Below are 16,716 nucleotides of genomic sequence, written 5' to 3'. Positions count from 1 at the left end.
AAAGTTTTAAACAGCCCACCTTTGGCATTCAAAGAATGTAAACCACTAAACCCACTAAAGAGTTTGCAAACTCCTTGGCATGTCATGCCTGACTAGATTTGTTAAGGGGGTGCATTAAATGACCAAAAAAAAAAAAAAAAAAAAAAAAAAGCTTCTCAATGCTCAGCACCTCTGAAAATCCAGCCATTTATCCATTTATTTATATTGCTTGCATCAAGCAGTAGTTTGACTCCACACAGTTCTTGAAGAATGTTTCCCACCTAAACCAGTAATTAACTATCAAATTACTGGCCTAATCTCAGTTTTTAAGTAGCTTCATGTGAAAAAATTGTGGCCAATAAAACCACTTTGAAAGACTATCTACAAAATGAAGGGTTAAAAAAAAAATACCCAAATTGAAAACCAGGCTAGGAAGAGATTTGAATCCACTTTGAACGTCTTTCTAGTTAATTAGTAAGGCATGGGCTTAGCACATTAGACAAAGATTTTTATTTGTGGCTTTGCCACAAACTTCCTTGGAGATCTCCAACAAATCTCAACCTCTCTGCCTGTCAGTTACTACAAATGGGAAATGGGTCTGTGCATACTGCTTTGAGAGAAAAATAGCACTTCATACAGAACACATGACATGGGGCCTCTCTTAATCAACCCCTGGAGTTTTGTTTCATTTTTTCAAAAAATAATGTGGGTCAATGATGAAAACATTCTCCACTACTAGCTGTTCTATATTGACTTTATTTATGAGGAATCATGTTTAACAAGTCCTTTAGAAAACTGCTTTCTTGAACAGATGGAAAGATTCACTTTCCTTTTTTCCCCCAAAAATTACACCTTGTAAAAAATAGGGTATGTACCAAGAAACCACAGAACAGACAATAGACCAAAACATCAAAAAGGAAACACTTCTAATAGAGCTATTTTTAGAAGTACTTCATATGTGTTCTTGGTTTTAGACTATTATAAGATCTAATCCTGAACATACTTGCAAGTCTTCAGCTGGTTTGGGTGGGAGGGGTTTCATCCCCAACAAGTTCAAAATCAGTTTGTATATTTTACAGGATGAGACCCTCAGTTGCATGAGCTTTACTTACCTGCAAAGCCAAGGCCAGACCCCACTGTTTCATACTGTACCCCCCAAACCAAGGAAAACCCGTTTGCCACCTTATATCAAAGACCTGTTATGTTCTTCCAAAGCCGCAGCCAGTGCTCAGATACTGGGGAACTGAGCTGACACCTGTTGAGTACCCAAACCCTGTCAGAGCTGCTTGAATGACATTTTGATTCTGCTCTGCCACCCAGTATTCAGGTTCTTGCTGTATCTTCTAGGCTATGCTTATACTGCCTTTCCCAAGGTGGAAAGCTTTGCAGCACATGCGAGCTCAGGACGGGATCTAACAGGACAGAGGGCACAGCAATAACCTAAGTTTTGAAGATTTTTCTCTTATTACAGTATGAACGGAAGTCAGACGGGTAAACCCCATGTGGCTGTAGCTTTGGGAGACAGGGGCCAGGAAGAAACTATACAGAGAGGTTAGAAAAATGGATGGTCCTGGAGATATTCAAGCATGGATGAAACTAAGTCTGGAAGGTAAGGGAGCATACACAAGATTTCACAGAAAACAAGGAGAAAAGTTTGGATGACCTCAATGGAAGACGACCACCAAAGAAAGAGTTGTGCACAAGGAGACCCTAAAAGGCTCTGAAGGAAGACAATTTGGAAATCCATCCAGTTTGTTTTTTTCCTAATCAAACTCTGTTAATATGATTTGAATCTATACTAAGTGTTTAACACAAAAGTTGGCAACTAAAATTCACTGAAACAATTTAACTAAGGTGAATTCCTACAGTTCTCACAGATGGCATTGCATTTAATAGACTTTTTGAGTAAACATTTCTTCTAGCAGGGCTGGCACCAACAGTTGCTATGGCCACTATATGTATGTAAATACTTAGTACATACACACACTTCTGCTGTATTGCTTTTTTGTGTTTTCAGATTGGTACATATTTTCTAAATGCAAATAAAGACAATCTGGTGTAACCATCAGACTTACTTTGAACAACTCCTAGTCCGTTCCACATGTGTCAGCCTGAGCGCAGTTTCGATTACAATTTTGTTCCCTCCTAATAAAAAAGGTAAGATTCTACTGCTACTAATACAAAATACAGAATTTACTACCATTGAAAAATTTGAGACTTATGAGAGGTATAAAGCCCCAAAGCTGCAAAGAAACTTTTAATATAGGTAATACAATATATACACACATACATCTATACATTTATACATAGAGAGAGAGGTTTGAGTAGCACCTGCTGTAATAGATTTATATAAAAGACTTACAAGACCCTATTTTTAGCCAATTATAACTTTCTGGAAATTTCTTTTTTAGAATTTATGTTTCCCATGCTTGTTCTCCTATTCAGCAAAATTAAGTACCATATTTCTGGTTTATGTCACAGAAATAAAAAAATCCACAGACCATAACAGGTTTTCATTTTCATATATTGTTTTCTTCTCACAATGAAAGAATGGCTGAACTTTACAGTTTGAACTCCCAGGATGGCTGATCCCCACTGATTACTAGGTACTTTTGTTATTTAGAAAACACCAATACTAATATTAGTAAATGTTTCCATGGTATATGTACAAACAGTGCAAGAGCTGGCCATTTTACTTCCCTGTCTCCAAGAGACATTATTTCTTAGAACCTAGGTAAAGACAAGCCCAGGAGTCAGCCCTGGGGCCCAGAAGGCAACCCTATCCATTTCTTGCCTTGCTGTAGACTGTGCAGCTGAATCTTTGGACCACAGCACTGCGATCCAGTCAAGCTGTCCGAAATCAGCACCTCCCCTTTGTCCCATCCAGCCCACTTGTGTTTTGGATGAAAAAGAAAAGGAGCCAAGGCTGTTTACAGATGGGTCGTAATTTGGATTGGTGAAGCCCAGCATATTTTTCCACCTGAAACAAACTTAACAACCATGTGCTATACTATGAACTGTTGTTAAACTGCAGCGTTGACTTTCAGTTTGAAAAGATGCTTCATAATGGTACCTTACATTGAACTTACACAAACAGCCATTGAATTAAATTAAATACTTAGCACCGGCAATTCTCATGCGTTTGTCATCAGATGGAAAAAAAAAAAAATCTCACATTCCCTGTGTTTCATGAAGTCAGAAATGTAGCAGCAACCTTTAGAATAGTTCTATAGAAGTCTAAATTGCCAACAACTATCTCTAACGTGAAATTAAAGAAGGGGACAAATTTAACATCACGTTATTCCAAGTATTTGTATCTTAGAGACAGTAAGTATAGATTATTTATGTACATATTCAATATATGCATCAAGACTACAGCTAGAGCAATTGATTGCATGTGTATATATAAATCAGACAGGTGTATCTGTGTGTTTAAAGTTAAGCTGCCAAGAATTTCCCTGTATTTCTTCAGAAGACAGATCTTTTTGAAAGGATCTACAGCACCTCACATATTTTATTACCTTTATCTTAGTTGATCTTTTTTTCCTTAGTTTCTGCTTCTCCCATCCTCCCACCCTCTCAGAATTAGCCATTAGAGAAAAAATTCGTATGGGCAGAATGTAATGATCTTTGCAAATACAGTAAAAATTAAGTATGTGCATTACTCTTAAATTATGTGCAGTTTGGAAATGTAAGAGTGTAAGAATGTCGCAGGCATATTTATGGTAATAATGGCACCATACAGTTTTATACAGCCAGTATTAGCTATAGGGTTTCCTATAGTACTTTTATATATAAAGAAAACTAATCTGCTATACCCGCATTACAAGGGCTTTTCAACATACCACAACTTCCAAACAGAACATTCCACAAACAACCCAGGCGGCTTGTGAAGACACTCTTTCACTTGCTTTTTCTTCATAAAGTAAAATTGCTACATAACTAATGACCTAACTGTAGGTAACAACGCACAACTTGTTATTTTAACCCAAAGGGATTCAACTTACAGCTATTGCTGAGTTTTCTAGGTAAAAATATGGAGGGTTTGGGGGTTTTGTTTTGCTTTTTTTTCAATAAAACATGCTATCACCTTTCATAATAATTTGAATCAGGGCCATCAAGCTGCTTAATATGGGCTCAGAAGAGCTAAACTTAAGGACTTCTACTGCAAGACAGAGATGAGTCCCTTAAGCTACTTATTACCCTCAGAACAGTAAGTTTGCTTTTACCTGTCAGGGTCAGTGAGACTGTTTTCACTTATCCAACATGAACCTTTGTGTTACTTTTACCTCAACCACCATCTTAAAGTTATAGTATCAAAATGACTTTGTAACACTATGTTCAATCAGGGAAATAACTAATGACACTGAAGAAAAAAAAAAAATCCAGTTCAGAGTAATGCTCCTTTCTCTGGAATCAAGGCTGCATGCCTTTTTCCCATATCCAGGATGCAGATCTATAACAGAGTTACACAGAAACAGTACCAGTACCAGAATATATATCAAGGAGCTGGAAAGCGCTTGCTTTCCGTGGCATCACCAAACCCAGGGTATGATTCCTGCATGTGTCATTGCTGCTTTTTCACTGAAAGCAGGCTTTGCCCCTTGAAGAAAATGGTAAATGTTTTTCATAAACAAACCCTTATAATTGCAGATGTGCCTTTTAAATAAATTAATGTCGATAATTTACCCTGAATCCTCCTCCCTGAGCAGAATGGCGTGAATGCAAAATCCACTAGTGCAGGCACAGGAATAAACCAGCAATGGGATGATTTCTGATTCCGAAGCCAAACATCATCACTCCCCTCCTTCAAAAAGGAGAAAGGGGGGGTGGGCACAAGAGAAGAAAAGAAAAAGAAGGACTGCCAAAACCAGCAGGCTAAGTAGAGTAACCGGAAGCGTACAATTTACTGCTAATGGTTCAGTGTCTGCAAAGGGCTGCTCAAGCTGTGCTCAACAAAAACTCAGTAATAGCCAGAGAGGGAAGCAAAAAAAGGCGAGATGTTTGGTTTTACTTTCTGTCAAATACTGTTAAATATGAGGCACTTAAAAAAATAGAATGAAAGAATGCAATAATGCTTTGTACAGGTGGTACCGAGGTCCCTGACTGGGCCTTCAGACAAAACCATTCCCTTGTAAACCTTAAAGAGGATTAATCCTCAAGGACCACTGTAATGAGACCTTAAAAGGCTGAACAACAGCAGCCTATCACGGAGGGAAGCAGTAGCCTGCTCCCAGAAGTCTTCTCTAGCAGAGTTACATCAAAGCAAACTGGGACCAGATAGCAGGATTCTGCAAGAATCCCTTATCTCGGCGCTAGCGGATGCTTCTCCTCTGATTGTCTTGAACTGCCACCTGTCCCAGGCATCTTTGAAGGCAATGCTAAGCCTGTGATGGATCTGACCTCCTTGAGCTGAGATTCTTTTATGTCTTTCTTCATTTTCTGCTCTGTTACATTCTTTCCCTGCAACGCACACTACATGAAACAAAGGGAGTTCTCACTCCTTGACTTACTGTCCCCAGCTATTTGAAAGCAAAAAAACAATGTTAAGGATTATACTCCACCCGCAATATGGAGCTGTCCTCAGGAGACAAGCCTCTTATTTTTGAGAGTTATAACTAGATGGCTTTTACACGAAGGGACTTTACAATGAGGTTCAACATTGCTGGAAGCCAAGATATGAAAGCTGCGTATCGGAGATAGCTTAAAAAACAAAAAGGTTCATAATACAGAAATATATGAAAAAATCACATTACAAAAATAAGCAGGAAAATAACCAGGAAGCAACAAGCCTCAGAGAAAACACCAAATTACTGTAGTGTATGTATGCATCCCATATCGCACACAAGCATCCTATAATATCAGTGACCAGCATACTCTAACAGTGCCGAATTCATCCTAGATTAAAACAAAAAGGGTTGGCCAGTTTGAATAAAATAGCAGCTCTGCTACCTGAGACACATGCATACGCTGACAAAGTATATACCCAGCTCGCATACAGGGGTATGGCTTTACCATGAATGTCACACATCAGGATTTCAGTTCGTGAATAGCAATAGGCTGGCAGCCATACTCCCACTGTCTTGGTGACATCTACTTCCAGTAGGCAACAGCCAGAGTTACAGAGAGCTGAAGACAGGTTCAGGGGGTTGTCATCAGGTTTTATTCTGACAGCTACAAGCTACAATATACAAGTCACCATGGTACTAAAGAGGCTGGGCTGAGGAATAACACTGCTACAGCTCCCACCTCTGGTTTCCCACTCTCACGCTCAATTCTGGACCAGTTTTTAAGTCCTTTTCTTCTAAGTGCATGGCACTGTCAGAAGAACAAGAAGCAAAGTATAGCTAGACTGAAGAGGATGTTGCCTGCCAGCAGCACTGTGCAGTTCCCTGCACTGACAAAAAAAAAAAAAAAAAAAAAAAAGCATGTCATTAGTTGCAGTTAACAGTTAGGTGTGGCTCATGGAAGTATTACGCAGCAAGATGGAAGCAAGAAACAGAAAGTACCTTCTGCTTTTGAAGCTTCCTGAGAAATAACAACTGGAAGAATTCAACCAACCATGTAAATGGCAAGATTCTGCATCAAACAGCTGAGCTGGACAATTGACCTCTCATCATTACACACAGATAAACCAAGACTGCAGCAAACATGGAGCAGATATATAGGGTCTGAATGTTAATTTTAAAAGGCATTACATGGAAAATACTGAGCAGACCACAGCATTTTCTGGAGCCAAGACCTATTGGCACATGTTGCCAAATTAACACGGCCTAAAGACACGCTCAGAAGGAATTTAAAGTTGAAAATTACTTCCTCCCATCCATATGACAATTTCCACAACAGGGTGCTGTGCTTCAGGACCACAGAGGAATGTCAGGCTAGCACCAGCCTCCTGTAAGAAAATACAATGGTCACTTCTAGACAGCCAGCAGAGAACACCATTTCAGATGACTGTCTTCCTCAGGGAGCTGCGTCAATACCTTGTGTGGCCTTAGTATCCATGTCTACACCATTTCTTAAGGGCAGCCCAGAGGCCACCCCCTTAAGATAAAGCATGTCAACCTTGCGCTTTGCCAGCCTTCAAGCACAGCCTCAGCAGTAAGTGGCCTGCACCCCTCTGGTCCAGCAGGACCCTGCATGCCCAGGCAAGCCCCACATGTTAGCACAACATGGGCAACACTCACACAGGCTGTCTACCAAAAAATCCCAGAGAAGGAGGCTGGTCAGGATGCAGAGGTGTGACATGCTTTAACGTCCCTGTACAGACCACTGTTTCAGAGCAGTATACACACAAAACTCACACCTATGGGAGAAGCCGCTACAGCAACCCATGTGCTCAACCTGCCTTTCTGGTTTATACTGCACAGAGGATGGAAGGCACAACTAAACATAGGACGTTTGTTAATCTGACATACACAATAAAGAGCTACAGTCTTTAAAGAGATGTGCCATTTCCCCGCAAGAACCCAGAAACACTTTCACAGGCCAGCATTTTGGGTTTCATTCATGTTTTGTAATTTTTTCCAGCTAGATCAGGCCTTTGGTCTTTATTTATAAGGTGTTTCTTCCAGTTGGCTTTATATACCTATAAGCTTGATTAAACAAGCATAGATCATGGTCACTGCCAGTCTCAGGCAAAGTAGGGGCATATATGAGCAGGCCATACATCAGACTTTCCAAATCAAACATCCCAAGTACTGGGCAGCTCAATGATTAGCCAGTGATATATGACTACTGCTCCTCTTCCCCCTTCTAGTTAAAAAAAAAATTCTACTCCTATCATAGCAGCAATTAATGTTTTAGATGTCTGGCACCAATTTTATTATTAAAAGCACTGTAGATCGCTGGTGTTGATGCCAACTCAAATGTTGTCCAGCATGAAATGTGGCTTTGGTGCCAACAGCTTCCTATCACTGTACCATGCTGGTCCATCCCGGTAAAATGAGCAACCACTGTTTATACATAACACAGGCCTTGATCCAAGAAACCTTATTCACCAAGTAACCCAATCTAATTTCAACAACGATGCCTAAGAGAAGTTAAGGCCAAAGCTGAAGGCTTTCAACAGTTGTATCGGTAGGCAGGTTGGTGAAAACACATACAAATAGAATGCAGTACTTTTTTATACCAAGGAGCGTGACATTAAATTAAATTTATTTCAACACATTCTACATCATTAGTTATTGACTTCAACACTCAGTATGGTGTTACACTCAGCTGTTACCATAATCAGCCATGTATTGGAAAGTATGTCCTATGCCATTACTTTTGGCTTGTTACCATAAGCTACTTCAACAGGGGACTGCAGATAGAGGATAGCTCTTCATTTGCGAAATGGTAACATGTATCCTTGGGAATTATGATTTTAAATTACAAGCAGCACGAGGAGCAGGTAAAACGAAAGGGTAGAATATAAGGCAACTGGGGTTTATTACAAAGTTCATTGAAGCCAGCAGCTGTCGATTCATTGAATTCACTGGGTTCTGGACCAGCGCCGTTTGGCTGTTTGGGAAAAAGGATGGCTTGGGGCAGTACTGAAATGAGAAAGGGAAACCAGAATGAACAACGGGGGACCCTCTCTGCTACCTTATTCAGTGTGAAGCAGGAAACAAGCATAATTTAGATTAGAAAGCGATTCTGTTATCTGGGGAGCTATTGGTGCTGAACTCCAAAAACTGAGCAAGACAAATTCTGAAAGACAATACAAAACATTCCTTTGCCTCTTTTTAAAGTTATTACTCTTATTTTTAAAAGGAAGTACAAAGATGGTGTACAAACCTGTACATACAGACACATACTGCCTTTCCTGCTGCTGCGCGCTGACCACCTCCCCACATGCCAGTGACCACACGGCCATACAGCAGCTGTACTCTTTAAAACACAGCTACCAGTACACTGATATTTAGTACAGTACTGGTTCCCCACACTGGTAGTTGCTGCCTCGGCTGTAAGTTATACGATCACAAATGAAAACAGGTAGCCAGTACCACTGACTGAAGGGGGAAGCGTTCCTGACATGATCTCCAAACTCAGATGTGACCCACTGAGAGAGCTCAAGAGACCCGGTTTTAAGTAATTTGAGCAGTGTTTTAATAAGAGGTTAGAGAGTACCGTGTAAACTACCCAAGAGCCAAGCTAAGAGGAAGCTAATTGGGTTGCTAGGTGTGAATAAAAGGCAGCAGAGGCTATAGCTAAGAGGCTCTCCTCCTAAGTACTCAGCTCAATCAAAAGGAATAAAGCTGTAACTGCTAGCGATCCTGAAAATGGTTCGGCAACCAAAGCATTTGAACTGTCTTAAAAGTAAAGGCCTGTGCAACCCTGGACTCCAACAGGAGCCCAAAGCTGGTGGCTGACAAAATTCCATGGGACAATCTTGAAACAGCACCTTGTCACCAGGAACCACGCTGCCTTTCAAAACCTCCCTTGACAAGTCCACGCCACAGGGAGAGCAGGGCCACAGTGTCCCCATGCTGCCATTACCCCCACAGCACAGCCTGAGGCATCCTCTGGGACACAACACCCTCCCCTTCAGTACCCATACATTTGGGCTTCCCCCAGGCCCCAAGGGCAGCAGACCAAGGAAGGACAGCGCACATCCAGATCTCAGTGACCAGCACCCAGGATGCAACAAAGTTAACACAATAGAACCATGAAAAAGGAGCTCCCTGTAGACATTAGCTACTCTGCAATCTAATTATTGCCACTGATTTCTTCACAAGAGCTGGACAATAGCAGCAGAGATGGGGATAAAAAAAGACCTGAACTTAAATGTTTATTTTCTACATTTGGACACACCTATTGAAATGCCCAGTTACAACACTGACAAGGATTCAGCTGCCTAAACACAGACGCATAACGCCATCTTAGACCCCTAATGTATCCAAGACGTTCATACAGAGTTAACAGATACAACACAGGACATGCTGAAGACCAGTCTTTCCAGGGTGGCAGACACAGACCAGCTAGGAACCTCCCAGGCATGAAAATGGCACTTGAAACCTCTGCTTAGGCAGCTGAATTCCCTCTATTGCATTAACCAGATGGAAGGCCACCAATGCAAGAGAACCATCTCCCTGGCAGTGTAAAGCACTGCACAGTGGTTACACACATGGCTTGTACTCACCAGCTCGGGAGAATCTGCTTCAGTTCTTGGCGAAAATCATGACCACTGAACCATGCTTTGCCACAAAGACTCGAGTTGCTGCAGCCAAAAAGCTCCTTACAGATACAGGTAACATGTCCAATACCAAAAGCCACATGAGGCTGAATTCTGGCTAACCTGTTTTCAAGCTCTAAGCAGACAAGTCAAAGAGGCTGCTTTTCAAACTGTGTCCTCTTGGCCAAGAAATGCTCACAAGGCAAATCACTCAAAAAGCTGAATGACAGACAGCAACCTCAGGCGTTATGGGATGCTTCAAAATTTGCAACAAATGATGCTTATCTTCCTTTGCCCACCAGTACTCTACATACCTGTCATACTTTGCTAAACCCTTGCACTACACAGCCTCAACAACAGCACAAAGATCACTCTGATAACTAATAAAAAGAGAAAACTAACGATCTTGCCTGTTGAAATGGCAGTAATGAGCACAACAGTTACATGCCAGGCTACAGAGTTTTTCAGTGGGTTTGGTGGTTGATTTTTTTTCAGAGAACATAGCAATGGGAAGTACCATTTCTCCTGCATGCTAGCAGATCTCTAGGAGGGAAAAGGAAACTTCATCAAGACTTTTCAACCCAGATTTTTATGGCTTCTAATTTTTTTTTTCCCCACCTTCCAGCTGCTGATGCTATAGAAGTTACCATGTAGGGACAGAACATGAGCACAAACCCACTATGGAGCTTGTCACAAGGCTCTTAAAGACAGAAATGTCTGTGTATCAAGGGACACAGCAACTTTGAAGAAGCTTTTCATTCGCTCCTGATTTAGGAACAGATGATCTGCCTTGAGGCTAAAGAGACGGATTACATTATTTCTTGGCTTTTTTTCCAGAGTTCTTAACTATGATTCTATGGCTCTCAGCAATGTATTCTGTCTCCTTCCATGAAGGTAGTATACAACAAATACATACTGTAAAGCATGTTAAAAAGCTTTAGCTGACAAACCAAATCAAATCTGTGAAAGAGGTAAATGGTTTTGCATTTGTCCTCTATCTTCCCTATTCCTTAAAAAAACCCCACCAAAACCAAATAACCTCGCCACACAGCTTACATGCACTTGAACAACCAAACAGGAAAGATTAACAGAACCCATCTGCTTCTCAGAAGTCTCCATACCCCATAGTGCCTAGCAAGTAAATATCTTAGATGATATAGAGGGGGTTTTGTTTGGTTAGGGGTTTATTTTGTTTGTTTGTTTTTAAACATGATCCTTAGGACATTTTAAAAATTTTGAAGTGCAATAGAATTATAGGCCATAAGTGATACCACAAATACCCTATTCTACCCTCCACACACAAACAGGATCACCTCTTTCCATACCACTGCCTATAGTTTCCAGCTGAAATTAATACTACTGGTAATGACAGGAATAAAGTCAATATTCAAAGATATGTATTCACCTAAACTTAAGAGCAAAACACAGCAAAAAACCCTAAAAGAACACCTTTCAGCTTCTCAGCCACATTACATTTCAAAACCTTTCAGGTATTGGCAGTTCTGCAGTCTATCTTGTGCTGAGGCAAGAGAAAAAACAGTAGAAGAATGGTTTAGTGGTGGGATGGCAGCGTTAGGTTAACGGCTGGATTTGATGATCTTAAAGGTCTTTTCCAACCTAAACGATTCAATGATTCTAAGAAAGCGCATCTCTCTCTGCCACTTCTAGCTATAAATCTACAGTGCATTTGTAACTTCCAAATGAGAGGACCACGCAGGGACAGCAACTCCAGGGTTCTCAAGAGACTCAGCTTATTCCACAAAAGGACTCCAGTGAAATGGGCAGGAGTATTTGTAGCGAGCAGAACTTCCCAAGGAGGTTTGAGAGACATCCTGGAGAAGAGATTTCCTTTACAAGCTGCTGTTAAGCTTAAGAGGTCTACAGCACCTTCCAAAATTTCAAACTGAAAGTTGCCGCTGACCCCAAGTTTGATTTTGAGAGCAGTCATGTTTTCTTGTTGGAAGCTGCTGAAAGGTACTATATTACATTTTAGATTTTTATCCCAAAAACGTTTTTGCAAACATGCTTATTTTCTTAAAGACCAACATTTCAGTTGCTCAGCTGACACCAGTAATCTGACATTAACTTTTGTACTAAAAGCTTTTTTTCCTGTGAGTTTTATGAAAAGCTTTAGATTTTACTTTTTTCAACTACGCCTCCTTGACAACATTTGGAAACCACCCCATAAATCAGTGGCAATGGAGAGTTTTGTTACTAGAGCTCTTAGGCCCCTCCCCTGCAAAATGCTGCAGAAAGAGCTTGAAGAAGTAGGACCCAGATTTTCAGAGGTATTTAAGAGGCCAAACTCACTTTAAAATTGAAGAGCCCCTAAATGTCTTTAAAGACCCCAGTCCTAAATCTTGACAAGGATTCCTCACTGACACTTTCCTACCACTCTCCAACAAGACTTGGTGGGGAAGCCCTCTATAATAAGCTGTCCCGGGCTCCTGCCACCTGGTGATGCTGGGAAGCTAGAGGTGAGCTAAGAAAAGCGCTCACTTTGGGAGTCCCAAAGCGTGCCAAGGAGAGGACAAGGGAGGTCACCAGCTCCACCTCTACAAAGCAAATTGAGACCCCCTTCCATGAGCTCATCTGCGGGTGGCGACCTGGACTGCTCTCACTGTCCAATGTGCCGCATATAGCTGGCCATTGTGGTACAAGCCACACTGCAGTTAAAATTCATTGCTTTCTAATTATTGCATTTTAAGGCAGTGTTTCCAGTTACTACCAGTTTGCATTTACAGAAACAGAATCTAATTTCCTTTTTTTTTTAATTCCTTTTTCTTTTTCTACAGGGAGATGAAGGAAGGGGAATTCTTGTCAATAGAAATTCAAACACAGTAAATGAACAAGTGCACCTAGTGAACCAGCACTGTATTTTCCTTGCTGTGGCCTTTTGTTCACGTTGCAAATTGATTTTGAGATGACACTAACAGTGGATAATCTAACCCGGGCAGTTATGAGGGGCCTGATCCTTACAAAGCAGAAGTCCAGGCACAGTCAGTGGGAACTGAGGGCAATCAATACCTTTGGAGGGTTAATCCTGTGAAATGTGCAATAAGCAGTTCCCACTTCCCCAGACAGATACAGAAGCTTCAAAACCAGAATAAATCCCCAGTAAGGAAAAAAAAAAAAAAGAAAAAAAGAAAAAAAAAAGAGCAAGTTCCTGCTTTCAGATACTTTTAGTGCAACCTCTTTAAGATGAAGGGATGTACCAGAAAGAGAATCCTGCCAAAGCCATTCCTGTATATATGAATTTTTAGATCAGAGCCAGCTGAACTGTCACTGCTTTTTACTGAAGATAATTCTTCGGGCTTTACTAATTAGGAACTAACAATTCTTTCAGATGAGCTGTGAAACCCAGGGAAGAATACCAGCAGTATGTTTTAAATCAAAGTGTTTACATCAGGAATGATTCATTTTTTCCATGAGGAATGACTTGTGAGACAGGCAGTCTTAGCACTACTATAAATCTGCGTGGGAATAAAAATTGGGGAATAGTGTAACAAAGTGAAGTTGCTAACCCCACTTCCCCTGCCTCAGCCCCACCTCTAGAGACAGAATTTACATTAAGGGGCTCCAACTACCACTGCAATCAGTGTTTGAAAAACACAGGGGTTTAAATCCATTTAAGAAACACTGTGATTAAGCTCAGTAACCCTGTTCTCCTCAATAAAGAAAAGGTACAACACATGAAAGGGAACTCCAGCATTTGTCATCTGCCCTAAAGCTTTTAAAAAGAAAGAAATTTTTTTAAAGTTAAAACAACAATATAAAACCTCCACATTCTGTGAGCAGTGTTTAAACAGTGCTTAAGAAATCCATACAAAAAAAAACCAGACAGAAAACAAAAACTTCTAGTTTAGGCCTGTATATTTTCCCTTTCCTCGCTTGGAGGACGGAGGGCTGCGGGCTGAGCACGAGGCCGCTCTCATTCTCAGTTGCAAAGTGGTTGAGGGGCTCTCTGGGAGCGCAGCAGGGCTGCCAGCTCCATAGCATGTTTCATCCCAGCTGTTTGAAAAGCTGGTCCACTTGAAACACAACCATTATCCCCACCCACACTCTGCAGGAGAGCAAAGTCCCCTTCAATGAGGTATTTTATTCCACGTATATGGTAACTATTATTTCTAACATTTACAACACCAGTCATTTTAATTAGGAAAAATATTATAACAGCAAAAAATCCTGCACCACACATACACAGAGACACGCATATTTACATACAGAAACGCAAAGCATTCAAGTTGTTTCTAATAACTGCAGCTCCTGGAGGAGACATGCGTTCCACACACAATTGACTTAAATGCGCTTTTTTCTTTTCTTGCCATAAAAATATACAGATGTCCTTCTTCAAAAAAATTATTCTCCCTTTTCCTGTGTTACAGGAAGCCTGCCCACACTTTTAAATACAAAGTGGGTATAAATAGAAGCACAAATTAGGCATCTTGAAAAGTCTATATTTTCCAACCACAGGGAAACGAAGGAATTACTGTGAGTGTTTACATACCCGACTATGTTGAATTAAAACAGTATTTTTTATCCATACGCCCAGCAAAACTGGCAAGAAACTAAGGAGGGGAACGATAGCCTTGCTGGTTCTTCACCTGTTGCTACAGTGGGTCTGGGGTATGTTTACATTATTCAGCCTTCTTCATATGGACTACTATAAGCGTCAGCCTGAATACAGTCACCACTTTGATGAAAGCATGTCTTACATATATAAATGATACAACTACTATGAAATTTTCAGTAAGGCTGTCTGCTTTCCTGTAAATCTAACTAGACATTTGTCTCTTCAGTTGTCCTTCTATATCACATCTATTAAAGGTAAATAAAAGCATGATGGCTCTTATATGACATTAATAGCTTGAGGGATTTTATAAATCAGTGAGTACAAATGTACAGCTTGCTACAGCGGCGGCAAAGCAGGTCTGCCCATCCTATGTTTTCTGACTTGGACTTCTGCTTTAAGATCATGTTGCTCATTTAAAATTAACTCATCCCTTGTTTCTCTACTGTTACATGCCGGATAACTTCTGCTGTTCTCTGAACTTCTGACATCAATGTTTTTCTAAAAGTCCACACATCTTAACTAGCTAGCATTATTGGTCACAATACAGACATAGTAGCTTCATTAAATCTTGAGAACTCTTGTCAAAAGGCGAATTCAGTAAAATAGAACTAAATAAACTAAACGCAAACCACTCAGACTCATTGTGACCAGCCAGCCCATTGTCATCAGTCTGAATCTTCAGTAGTATCAATAACGCTTTGAACTAGACTTAAGGGGTGAGCTGGCAGCTGGTCAGATAGTCAAAATGGCAATTGTCACCAATAAATTCAGCATAAGGTTTGTTGTTTGTTTCAGAGGGTTGTTTTTGTCACACATTTCACCTCTCCCCAGCTGTAAGACCTACAAACAGAGAAGCTATTTTGCTTCCCTAATAAGACCTTTTTTTTTTTTTTTTCAAGTGTGATTCAGGAGTTGCATTAACAAACCGTAAGCTACGAATGGTGTCTCCAGCCCGCAAGCTAGTATTTCTACGCGCTGCTGCTCGCGAGCAGTCATTCGCTCTGCACATTCATGCCTCTCTGGCAGACAAGCCTGCTGCTGGTGTGCTGCAGCACATCCTCCCCAGCAGAAAGATGAGTAACTCCCCCAGAGGGTTTGAGCAGGGCTGTGTGAGAGAGGAGGGTGTACAGAAACCGACTGCCTACACTGGAAGAAAGCTCAAAAGCTTAACTGCAAACTTTCCCCTAAATACTCATCTAAACTATAAGGACAACAAGTGTTCGTTTTCTGAGAATACCTCCATCCTTATTAGCAATCAGGGTCTTTTTTTTTTTTTTTTTTTTAAAAAGGACGTTGGTGAGACTTAAGGTTGTGCGAGATGTACTTTGATCTGCACCCTGATGAGTGAACATTCCCCTTTGCTGCTAGCCCAACTAATGAAGGGATAAAATTAGCTTTTATCCCTGGCACTTTCTTTAGCAAAAAAACATGCACTAATCAGCTGTCCTCACTAATCAGTCATCTGGCTAATGACCTTTTGCCTTAAAACACTAAAATTTCTGAATGATGTGGGGGGGAAAAAAAAAAAAAGAAAAAAACAACGCAGACTGGCCCCTCTTTGTGGGTCTTAAGCCTATCATCTGGAACTGGAGACTGGAAGGTTAAATGGCAAATCTGTATCCTGACTGGGTGATAAATCTATAATCAAAAGGCACAAGCCTTGACACCTCAAGATGTACTTCATTACTACACAACTAAATGATTTTTTTTCCCCTCTTTCTTTTTTTGTAAACTAGAAGCAGATGAAAAAAATTGCTTAACTCCCTCATATTTTGCCTGTGGAGAAATCCATTCCACATCTGTGTTCAAGTGTCAGTTAATTTCTTACTTTTTTATTAATGCCTGAGCAGGAATTCAGAAGTTGAAACCATTTGCGTTTCCGCCCCCCGCCCCCCAACTTCAGGGTCCTCTTCTTAAAACTGTATTTTAACATTGTTTTAAAAGAGGGATTTTAAGGCCTGTTTCATTTTCCTTCTGTGCTTTCTTTAATGAGGCTTTTTTTTCT

General features: G+C 40.7%; 1 protein-coding gene across 1 annotated transcript in view; it reads right to left on the bottom strand.

Annotated features, from left to right (window-relative positions):
- LOC104125212 (transcriptional activator GLI3) overlaps positions 1–16,716 on the bottom strand; it is a gene marked incomplete at its 3' end in the record, with an annotated part of 161,306 nt that overhangs the window by 89,656 nt on the left and 54,934 nt on the right. The window lies entirely within an intron of this gene.

This window comes from Egretta garzetta, unplaced genomic scaffold (assembly GCF_000687185.1).
Source record: "Egretta garzetta isolate BGI_Z169 unplaced genomic scaffold, ASM68718v1 scaffold244, whole genome shotgun sequence".
NCBI classification, from domain to species: Eukaryota; Metazoa; Chordata; class Aves; order Pelecaniformes; family Ardeidae; genus Egretta; species Egretta garzetta.
This window is presented reverse-complemented; position numbering and strand designations above follow the sequence as displayed.